At 43.0% G+C, this 11,935-nt stretch overlaps 1 long non-coding RNA gene across 1 annotated transcript; it reads left to right on the top strand.

Moving 5' to 3' along the window:
- The first annotated feature begins 2,100 nt into the window (after positions 1-2,100).
- On the top strand, positions 2,101-10,482 carry LOC141092613 (uncharacterized). The gene is made up of 2 exons (XR_012232856.1): positions 2,101-2,730; positions 8,280-10,482. It is a non-coding gene; the product is annotated as an uncharacterized lncRNA (long non-coding RNA).
- The last annotated feature ends 1,453 nt before the right edge of the window (positions 10,483-11,935 follow it).

Here is an 11,935-nt window from a genome sequence, read left to right as displayed (position 1 = left end):
TGATAGTGAGAAGAAAATTTACACCCCATCTTTCCTCCTCAGGAATTTGAACCCGACGACCCAGAGAAGATTCATTTCCACTTGACTGTTCCTGCTCTTCGGCACTGGAAGGTTCCTGTAAACAAAATACATGATTTACTACATGTGTAGTATTGCCAGCCTATACATACAAATCAGTATATCAATTGTGATTACATATTCAGTGTCATGTCCACCCTGGGAAGCAGTCAGTTCTTTACTGGAGGACATGTTTGAAGAGTAGGCAGCAGTCAAGTGAAACACTACAGAAAAGAACAGATAAGAAAAATTGAACTTGTTTAAAAGTCAAACACAATGTAGCCGAAGCAAAAAAAATAAAAAAATGTGAAGGCCGATACTTACATTACAGGCAGTAGTCCACCAGCACAGCAGGCAGCACAGAAGCACAGCACCAGGACAGCAGCACAGCACTGGAACAGCAGCACAGCACGGGGACAGCAGCACCGCACGGTCTGCAAGGAAAAAAGAGGAATCCATAAGACACAAAGTGTCGAAGGGTGTGAAACTGGGCAGAGCGTGAGACTGGGCAGAGCAACATAGTAAAAGTACACAGTCTAGAAGGAGCATAAAACAAAACATTACTACAGAGTACAGAATGCAGTGAGAGACAAACAGACATTTTCAAAGCTTCTGTACTTACATCCAGAGTCTTGTGCTCACATCAAGAGTCTTGAGAGTCATGGACTTCATGTGTGCAGACCCCCTTTTATACAGCAGGGATTTTGCAGGTGGTGAAATCATTTCCTGGACATGATTAGTGTGAAGAATGCATGCATATCAAACGAATGCGTACGCATGTCCTTGTGTACCAATGCGTTCCCATAGACAGTAATGCGTTGTTTTGATGCACTCATCCGCATGCGTATGTCTGCGCTAAATTGATGCCTCAAAAAATGCAACATGTTGCATTTGCCATTCGCCGCTCACCGTGAAACGACGCATGTGTATGCTTCTGCATGCAGATGCATGTCCTTGTGTACACAATGTTAAATATATGTACGCAAGATGCATGCGGATGGGTATGCAAGTATACGCTGCGCACACATACGCTAATGTGAACCCAGCCATAGACAGTTGAGCGAACCTGTCAATATTTGTGGGTACAGCTGGCAATAGTCTAATCTTTATGTGGAATTTTAATGGGAAAAATCATTTGGCTTTTTCTAACGCACATTTTCAGGAATTGTTTTCAGGCATCATGTCACATTTGCAGATTCTTTGGAGTAACAGAATGCGTAATCTCCCCAGAATTAATCTTATTCAAAACTCTCAATGAATTAAACAAGGATGTGATAAGAATTTCAACCCCATAAGTGTTTTAGATTTTTGTTAGAATTTCAAACAAAAAATTAGCTGTGAAAATTATAATTGTTTTTGTAATTTTCACCTGGGTAATGAAAAGCAACCTTCTCTTTGTTTTACAACTTCTCAAAAGCACATCAATACACTATATGTGGCTATAACCCATAAGCACATTTAAGCAAGCCGGCGATAATAATGGCCTGAGTAAAAATGCCAGCAATTAACCAGTGAAAAAGCAAAAGTGCTTGTTTGCTGTGTAATTAAATAGTTTATACCATAGTATAAATCATTGTTATTGGAAGTACATCACCCTATATAAACAGGGGATGTGCTGACAACATCATGTTGCTGTATTGGGGCATAATAATCGTATTATCGATCACTCCATATCCATCAGTATTCATTAGCCTATAAGTACAGACCATAAAATCAGCACTGATAAACTTGAAAATTGCATTTACTACTTTGCCAAAATGGCCCACCTAAATGAGGCTTTGTTGCTTTCAACAAAATGACATATTGTAATTCATGTTAGTGGTAAAATTTCTTTGCTATACCTTGCGTTTATTTGCGAAAAAAACGGAAATTTGGTGAAAATGTTGATAATTTCGCAATTTTCCACCTTTGAATTTTCATGCCCTTAAAACGCAGAGATATGGCGCACGAAATACTTAATAGGTAACATTTCCCACATGTTTACTTTGAATCAGCACAATTTTGGAACCCAAATTTTTTTTTGTTAGGAAGTGATATAGAAGAGTTAATGGTTTGCTTTTATATCCCTTTAAATGCCTTTAAGACTTCAATTGCCTTTTGCCTTATTATTGCTAGAATTATTCTTATGTAGACTAGTAGTCTCTGTCTTCAAGGAAACTATACTTGTTATCATATTTGTTCTCAACAACGTGTTCTGGGTATATTGTAAACAAGGTACGTACGACCCTGAGGTGATGGTGGGGGCCAAATGAGCTCCAGAGTCACATATTGTTGTAAATGGTATAAAAACATGTCTTATATTTCATTACGTCAGATAAAGTGATTTAGCCACGACCAGTGTGTGTGTCACTTTGTCTCCAAGCGCTTGTGAACTGAAGGGCGAGAAACCTCATAAATCCGGCCTCACTGGTGATCTGGAAAGATCTGACGCTTGGTCAGAATAAAAACAGCTACGACAGTTTGGCGCCCGACGGGGACCGTGGAAACCAGTCTATTTGGAATCCGTATGTGGGAGCTTCCTGGGAGGTTGAAAATGCAGAATCCAGGCTGCAGCAGGTGAGAACATTTATTCTTACATTGATTCTGCATCTGCAACCTCTCTAAGGATGTCCACATACCTTTGGGTAAGACTGTAACAGCACGGTTCAAAAGAACCCACATCACCAGTGAGGGGTGAGTATGTCTGTATGAGAGTTGAATAATAGAGTAATAAGATAATAATTGTCATCTGTATTATCTGTTAAACTGTTCTGGCAATATACTAATATACTAACTGGTTGTGTACTGTGTAGCACAGAGTCTGGGATAGACTCTGTGCAGTTGTTGTTGTTTTGGATTGGCAGTAAATCATATGAGGCTGTATTTTGTATAGGGCTGTGGTTTTTTGGTTGCTCTGGTTTTCAATGTTTCTTGTTGTTTAAGAAGTTGGCTTTGGTGTTCTCGGAGTGTCAGTGGACACTGCTGTAGGTTAAAGTGTCAATCAAATCCAAAGTGCAAGATAGGCAGGCTGTGTGAATCCTTGTATGTATGTCTATGAGAACCTCTGAATAAGATGAGAGATGAGTAATTGAGGAAAAAAAAAAAAAATCCCGTGAATGAGCACGTATAAATGAATCATCACACATCATTTTTGTGTCAAGAGATTTGTGACCTTTCTAGTTGTGGTGGAATCCCGGACAGATGCGTTATAGATATTTCAAATCTACATCTGAGACTGAATGAATTGAGTAATGATATAGCTTGTGTTATATGTGGCATTACATTGTAAAGTTTCCTGAATGCATTTGGCCATAAAAGGGGCAAGACTCAGTTAATCTCATTATACAGTCATCTGCTCTTACAGTGAAATCCCGTGATTTTGAGTTTCTTTGTAGAAATTGATTTTGATAACTCTAAAGAACTACGGAACTCTGTGAAGGACGCTCTGATGGGAGGGGGTAATGATACCGCTGCGCAGTTTTTCTTCTCCCTTCGCTCTTATCTCTGCTGAGTGTGAGCTGTGCTCAAAATTCTCTGTAATTCTATCCATAAAGTACGCGCTGAAAGATTTGTGCATTTTAAAGCAACAGTACTTAATTGAAGTTGGAAGTTAAAAGTAAAATATGGTGCCTAATTTAGAAGGAAATTGCAAGTGATTGATGGTCATTGTAAGTGATTGTTTGGTCATTAATGTGTTTGAACCTGCTTCTAGTTGTGTGATTGATTTGTATAGCAAATTGTGTATCAACAGAGGAGGTAGCCGACTGTACGGCTGATAAAGTGGGTTAGAGTCCTATCACACCTGGGACTTCTTACTTTAGTCAGCAGGTTTTATTGTTGTGGGTGAGAGGCGAGGGTGAGGAGCCCTCTGGATATACCTTGGCAGGCTCACTCTGACTTGCTAAGTGTGGCCTGTAAGACAGAGGTCCAGGCACACTGGGAGGGCATTTCAGAAGAAAGGTGAGCTGTCTAAGGTTGAAATAGCCTTCCCACAACAATCCATGGAGCTGGGCTGGAAGGATGCAGGCCTGATCCTATTCTAGCCAGCTGATCTAGCGGGTGAGAGGCAGAGAGCCTTCCCGCTACATCCTGTAGGTCTACCGGGTGAGAGGCAAGGAGCCTTCCCGCTACACCTTGGCAGGCTCTCTCTGACTTGCTAAGTGTGGCCTGTAAGACAGAAGTCCAGGCACACTGGGAGGGCATTTCAGAAGAAAAGTGAGCTGTCGGCAGAAAAAGGTTGAAGCCATGGCAACTTTTTCTGTGTACCGTCGGTGCCCCCAATGAGATCCAAGAGAGCTATGCAAATTGAAAAAGACAGAGAAGAAAGGAAGCAGTAATACAGGTTGGACCAATTAAAAAAAAAAAAAAAAAGGCAAAAATACCAGAGTGTGAATGTTTGGATGTACAAAAAGGCACAGACAAGGGAAGAAAATAGCAAGTGAATAAATGATGCTTGAGAATGAATGTGCAGCAGTGTGGAAGGTGTATTATGAATGTTTTGATTGACAAAGAGTAACCAGAGACTCAGACAAAACAGATGGACTTGTAAACACTGTGATCAGACTCAGACAAACCCAGACTGAATAGCTACTTGTGTGACCTGTGCTACTGACCTAAGCGAGTTGCGCTAAATCCTGTCCAGACAAGATCATATGTAGTGACATAAGAAGCTGACATAATAGAGTGGGTAGTGGGGACATTGACCTTTGAGGAGTAAGCTGACAGTAGACATCAGACGACCAACCCCATCAGTGCGACTAGAATAAGAAAGATGCAGGTGTATTATCCCTGGAGCCCCTCTGACCAGCTAGCTTTGTTGAAACAGTTGCCTGACCCTGAAGACCAACCATTCCCATTTTACAGACACATACAGGAAATACAGCAGACATATAAGTGTACCTGGGCAGACCTAGAGAGGTTGGTGAGTTTAAAGGCATGTGACGCACTAGGACATATAATTAAGACACACACAGATGTGACAAAGAATCAGGCTTGGGGCATGGATGATAAATCTGCACGGTCTGGGGAGACATACTGTGAGTCACTAAGACAATGGGCTACAGTGGAACAATCAGAGCAGTCTGTACTCCTGATTAACGTGACACAGCAAAGAGGAGAGAGTGTAGAGATGTACTTTGGACGGTTACAGCTGAAATGGGCAGACATGGGGTACATTTGCATAAACCCACTTGATGTTAGAAAACTGGTGAATGCATTCATTGACGGTATGAGCAAAGACTTACGAGACACAGTACAGACAGCCAGACCTGAATGGAGACATGTAGATCCGAAAGACCTCCTTAAGGTAGCTAAAGAAATTGAGCAAACAAGGACAATAAGACGACCTGTCATGTATGCTGGAGCACAAGGAAAACAGTGGAGACGTAGTAAGGTACCAAGGGACCTAGAAACAGTGAGGTGCTGGAATTGTGGTACTTACAAAACTTATTGTTAGTGACAATACCCCTATGAATTTACTGGGAGCAGATGTGCTGAGTGCGATCCAGGCCACCATACAGGACTCTCCTGAGGGTATTACAGTCACAAGTCCCCTCTCAGATAAACATTTGTGTAAGATTGCGGCAATGGTGTATATGACAAAAGCGGTGAAACTAACACCTGACACCAAAATGCCTGAGGATGAGGAAATGGGACAGGTGCCAGACACTGTTTGGGCAAGGGGAAAAACGGATGTGGGTCGGTTGCCCATTCCCCCTGTCATGATTGAATTGTTTTAAGCAATACCCCTTGAGCCTAGCCAAATCAATTACCCCGAGCAGAGATATTAGAGAGTATGTTAAGGCAGGGGTTCTGGTGCAAAGAAACCCCCCCTTTGGACTGCAAAGATCTTCCCTCTGTGACACCACTTTGTATCCCATTAGGAAAAAAAGAAAAAAAAAAAAGGAACTCAAGGGTTTGCTGACACTTACAGAAAGGTTCATGACTTAAGGGCTATTAATGATGATACAGTGAGTGTGACCTCAATTGTCCCTAACACACACACACAATACTGTCACAGATCCCAGTAATGTCAAAATGTTTCACAGTCATTGATTTAGCAGGTGCATTTTTCTCTGTACCCCTGCACACAGACTGTCAGTATCTTTCTCCTTTACTCATAGAGGTGAACAATATTGTTGGACAGTCCACCCACAAAAGGGGGAAAGAAACCCCCTGCCATCTATTCAGCAGCGATGGCAGGGATCCTTGAGTAGTGGCAATCACCTCATCCGCTGATTGTACTATTACAGTACGTGGATGACCCTAAGGGTTGCAAGGTCTCACGTGACAAATTACAGTATTACAAACAAAAGGTGACATTTGTTGGGACATTATATTGCCGAAGGTACCAGACACCTGACAGGAAACAGGCAATTCAAAATCTCCCTCTACCCAGGTCACATCAGCATCTATGCACTTTCCTAGGTTTAGTGACCTACAGTAGGCCTTGGATAAGGTCCGCTTTACAAATATTCCAACCACTTTATGACTGCTTGTCATTAGACCCAGGACCTCACACAAAATTGATTGTGTCTGTGCGGTAGGAGCAGCTGCACTACTACTGGGAAAGGCATGTGAGATCACACTGACGTTTCTTTTGACAATCTATTCCCCACATGACATCCATGCCATACTCCTACAAGTTCAACCAAAACATCTGTCTATGGCCAGACAGCTCCGACTTGAGTGTGCTCTACTAATTCCTGAGTATGTCACCCCTCAAAAGATGTAACGTTCTGAATCCAGCCACCCTCCTGCCTGTGGATTCAGAAAAGGGGGAATTGGTGACCGTATTGGCAAGTGAGGAAGGATACTTTGACATGACGCATGAACATGTCTGCATAGAACTGATGAGTCAGGAGACAGTTGGGTTTGCACACATTCATGAAAAACCTGTTCCTAATGCAGATTTTGAGTTTTTTTCATGTAGATGGCCCCAGATACCACCAGGATGGACGATTCTACACTGGATATGCAGTAGTATCCTCACATGAGGTAATCCGAGCGGAACCACTCTCTCCTCACATGTCGGCGCAGGAGGCAGAGTTGAAGGCACTCACTGAGGCGTGTAGAGCCGCTGCAGGTAAAGTCGCTAATATTTTCACAGATTCGAAGACCATTAAAAATGAAGAGCTGGTGAAACAATTGATGGAGGCATTGATGTTACCAGTCCAGGTTGGCATTGTCAAGGTAAAAGCACACACAAAGGTGACTCCGTGGAGGTAGAGGGCAATAGAAGGGCGAACGAGGCTGCTAAAATAGCACAAGGCGGCCTAGAGAGCAGTGGACGGTGGCGGGGAGTCAACATATTCCAGCCACATTGGGTCTAGATGTCCTGAAATCCCTCCAGTAAAAGGCTGCCCAAACAGAGAAGGTACACCGGGGGAGACTGGGAGCTGAGCTGAACTCAAATGGAGTATGGGAGAATAAGGATAAAATGTGCCCACCAAAGTCCCTGTTCCCAATCATGGCGCAAGCAGCTCATGGCCCCACTCACACCTCAAAAAGTCACATGTGTGCCATGGTAGATGCCTTCTGGATCGCTCCTGGTTTCAGTTACGCAGCCGCGAAACTTGTACAATCATGCCTCATCTGTGCACAGCACAACCCAGGTAAAACAGTAAAAGTTTCCTAAGAAAGCGACACCTAGGCCTCTCTACCCGTTTCAGAGACGGCAGATTGACGACATACAGCTACCAAGGTAGGAGTGTATGCAAATATCCCAGTATGTGTAGATCTCTTCTCTGGTTGGCCGGAAGCCTATCCGGTAGAACGTGCAAATGCTAAAATGACTACAGACAAACTGATGAAAGAACTGATCTGCAGGTATGGTGTCCCAGAAACCACAGAAACAGATAGGGGTGCACACTTCACGTGAGAAAAAATGAGGGAAGTCATGCAGGCCCTAGGTGTACAGCAAGCATTTCATACACCATATAGGCCACAAGGTAGTGGGAAAGTGGAAAGACTAAATGGGACACAAACTGAAAATTCAAAAGGCCATGGCAGACACAGGAAAGAGCTGGGTGGAGTGCTTGCCTCTTGCACTCTTTTCAGTCAGACACACTCCAAATAGAAACACAGGCTTGTCTCCTTCTGAAGTCCTGTTGGTAGTGCACCAAAGACTGGTCTGTACTTCCCACAGGTGCTACAAATGCAACACGGTGCTATGACAGCCTACGTCCAGGCCTTGCAGGAAAGACTTAATGTGGTGCATAAACATGTGTTCTCATACATTCCAGATCCTAATGCCAGTGCAGATGTGCATCAGCTGAATCCAGGTGATTGGGTGGTTATACGAGAGACACGTGAGAAGGATCCGGGACCCACGATTTGACGGCCCCTTCCAAGTCCAGCTGACCACATCCACTTCAGTAAAACTTGAGGGAAAGTCCACCTGGATCCACGCCTTTCACTGCAAGAAGGTCCTGTCAACAGCAGAATGACTGTACTCCTCATCACCTTGCTGGCAGTGACAGGGTTACTGCACTCTACAGAGACACAGGATAAACTCTTAAATGCTGACTGGGACAACAAACTCATTCGGCATCATGCTCTTCTCATAAAGGACATGGAAGGACAGAAACCGAAAGACTGTTGGATCTGTACACACAGCCCTGTATCTGCGAGGACTATGCCGTACTTGGCCTTACCTCTGGAGCCATCGGAGGTATTAACCCCACACTGCATACACAATGGGACTTGGACTCAATCTAGGTTTTGGGGAAAAGATGTGCCCCGTGATATATCTGCCTCATTGGCTATAGTCGAATGGGCCGCTAATCCCTGGTTTCAGTTTAATATAACGCGGCCTAAAGGTACAAATGTGGTGGCGGGAATATGATTCAGATGTCGGAAATATGGTCGCCAGGAGGAGGACTGAAATCCCTCACTCAGACCCTATTCCCAATGATGGACGGTGGTTCAGTCTTCAACACACTGGAGCAGACACCTGTGGTGAGGACAATAATTACACTCATGATCAAACACAGGTTAAAAAGACGATGTACCAGGATGGTATTGAAGGCTGTAGAGCATCTACGGGTAAAATAATAAGGAAAGAAAGGGGTAAATGTACATCTGGTATAAGGGGAAAACCAATGAATAATACTTGGTGTGCCCATAAGCCTGCAGTAGGTCAGGACTTTTGAGTTTATACCAATGTATACAGACCCCTGGTCACGTTTGTGTTCTCCCTGAAGGAGTATTCTTGGTTTGCGGACATCGTGCCTACAGGTGGGTGAGCCCAGACATAAGAGGGGTCTGCACTCTTGCTAAACTGACACCAGCCACTTTCATAGTTCCTCATAGTAAAATAGACACAGCAGCAGTCCCAATTCACACTTTGTATAGAAGGGCTGCAGACAATACGCCCCAGCCAAATGGTAGGCCGCATCTAGTAGAGATGGGGGTAACAAAATATTCAGTAGTATGCTAATATACCCCTTCATAACACAAATGTGGGATAAATTAGTGGAAGCTACCGACTACCTGGACGATCAGATTTTCCAGATTCTTGAAGTTCTAAATGAGACTAATACAATACAGAGACAATTAATCATAGTTACTAACCAACATACTAGAGTACTAGATTACCTGACAGCAAAAGAAGGAGGAATGTGTCAGATAATTGGTCCCACCTGTTGTAATTTTATAGACCCTGCTTGCAATCTCCAGATCAGGGCCGGTATAGACAAAACAGGTGAACGTAGAGACCAATGGTTAAAGCAACACAGTGCAAACAGAGACTCCTGGTGAGGTAACACATTCTCTTTCCTAAATCCAGCAAATTGGTTTAATGGCTTAGCAGGATGGATTTTTGGCATTTTGCAGACTTGTATGCAAATTTTGTTGTTTTGCTTATTGTTTTATGTAGCCGTAAAAGCGCTAATATATGTATTACTTAAGCTACTGAATAATGTATGTGTGGAAAAAAAAAAATCTAAGGCTGAACCTTCTGTTGTGTATCATAGACCCCAGGTAGCCATTGCTGATGGGGAAGGTGAGTGTCCACACTGAGGGTGGATGGGCGAAGCAGGTAGGAAGCCCCCTTATGGGTACTAGACCCATGAGAGAGTAGCTCCTTTGTGGACATCACCTGACCCTGTGGCAAAGGTTATACCATTTACAAAAGGGGGAAATTGATATAGAAGAGTTAATGGTTTGCTTTTATATCCCTTTAAATGCCTTTAAGACTTCAATTGCCTTTTGCCTTATTATTGCTAGAATTATTCTTATGTAGACTAGTAGTCTCTGTCTTCAAGGAAACTATACTTGTTATCATATTTGTTCTCAACAACGTGTTCTGGGTATATTGTAAACAAGGTACGTACGACCCTGAGGTGATGGTGGGGGCCAAATGAGCTCCAGAGTCACATATTGTTGTAAATGGTATAAAAACATGTCTTATATTTCATTACGTCAGATAAAGTGATTTAGCCACGACCAGTGTGTGTGTCACTTTGTCTCCAAGCGCTTGTGAACTGAAGGGCGAGAAACCTCATCAATCCGGCCTCACTGGTGATCTGGAAAGATCTGACGCTTGGTCAGAACAAAAACAGCTACGACAGAAGTTATCAGGGTTAAAAGTTGACCAGCGATTTCTCATTTTTTTTTAGAGACCACATCACATTTGAAGTCACTTTGAGGGGTCTATATGATAGAAAATACACCATTCTAAAAACTGCACCCCTCGCGGTGCTCAAAACCACAATCAAGAAGTTTATTAACCTTTCAGGTGCTTCACAGGAATTTTTTGAATTTTTAAAAAAATGAACATTTAACTTTTTTTCACAAAAAATTTACTTCAGCTCCAATTTTTTTTATTTTACGAAGGGTAAAAGGAGAAATTGGACCCCAAAAGTTATTGTGCAATTTGTTCTGAGTACGCTGTTAACCCATACGTGGGGGGGAATCACTGTTTCGGTGAATGGCAGAGCACAGAAGGGAAGGAGTGCCATTTGACTTTTTCAATGTAAAATTGGCTGTAATTGAGATCGGACACCATGCCACGTTTGGAGAGCCCCTGATATGCCTAAACAGTTGAAACCCCCACAAATGACACCATTTTGGAAACTAGACCCCCCACGGAACCTATCTAGATGTGTGGTGAGAACTTTGAACCCCCAAGGGCTTCATAGAAGTTTATAACGCACAGCTGTAAAATTAAAAAATCATATTTTTTCCACAAAAATGATCTTTTCACCCCCAATTTTTTTTATTCCCAAGGGAATCAGGATGCCAAAGGTTATTGTGCAGTTTGTCATGAGTATGCTGATACTCCATAATTGGAGGCAAATTATTTTTTGGACGCGTGGTAGAGTTCGGAAGGGAAGGAGCGACGTTTGACTTTTTCAATGCAAAATTGGCTGGAAATGAGATTGAACACTATGTCGCGTTTGGAGAGTCCCTGATGTGCCTGAACAGTGGAAACCCCCCAAAAGTGACCCTATTTTGTAAACTAAAACCCATCCAAGGAACTTATCTAGATGTGTGGTGAGTAGAGATGAGCGACTTTGCCTTATTTCTGGTCGAGTCGGGTTTCATGAAACCCGACATTCTAAAAAGTCGGGTCGAACGAAATCGGCCGACTATAGGAAAAAGTCGGGGTCCGACTGAAACACGAAACCCAATGCAAGTCAATGGGGAAGCAAAGTCGGCAGGCAGTGGAGGACAGTAAACTCACCTACAGGGCCAATTTCAATGCCAACTACATCAGTTCTTATTACTTAAGCTTGGCAACCTTAATTGACTTTATAATAATAGTTACGCATTGAAAAGTGGGGGTTATTTGGCTAAAGTTGTGGGGGGTAGGGCTGGCGCCAGGTTTTCGTGTGCCCTGGGCCAAAGAGTGTCAGTGCGGCGTTTTAACACATACCACAATTCATAATTCTCCGAT

The sequence above is a fragment of the Dendrobates tinctorius genome, unplaced genomic scaffold (genome assembly GCF_039654945.1).
Source record: "Dendrobates tinctorius isolate UK_male_01 unplaced genomic scaffold, ASM3965494v1 ptg000008l, whole genome shotgun sequence".
NCBI lineage: Eukaryota > Metazoa > Chordata > Amphibia > Anura > Dendrobatidae > Dendrobates > Dendrobates tinctorius.
This window is presented reverse-complemented; position numbering and strand designations above follow the sequence as displayed.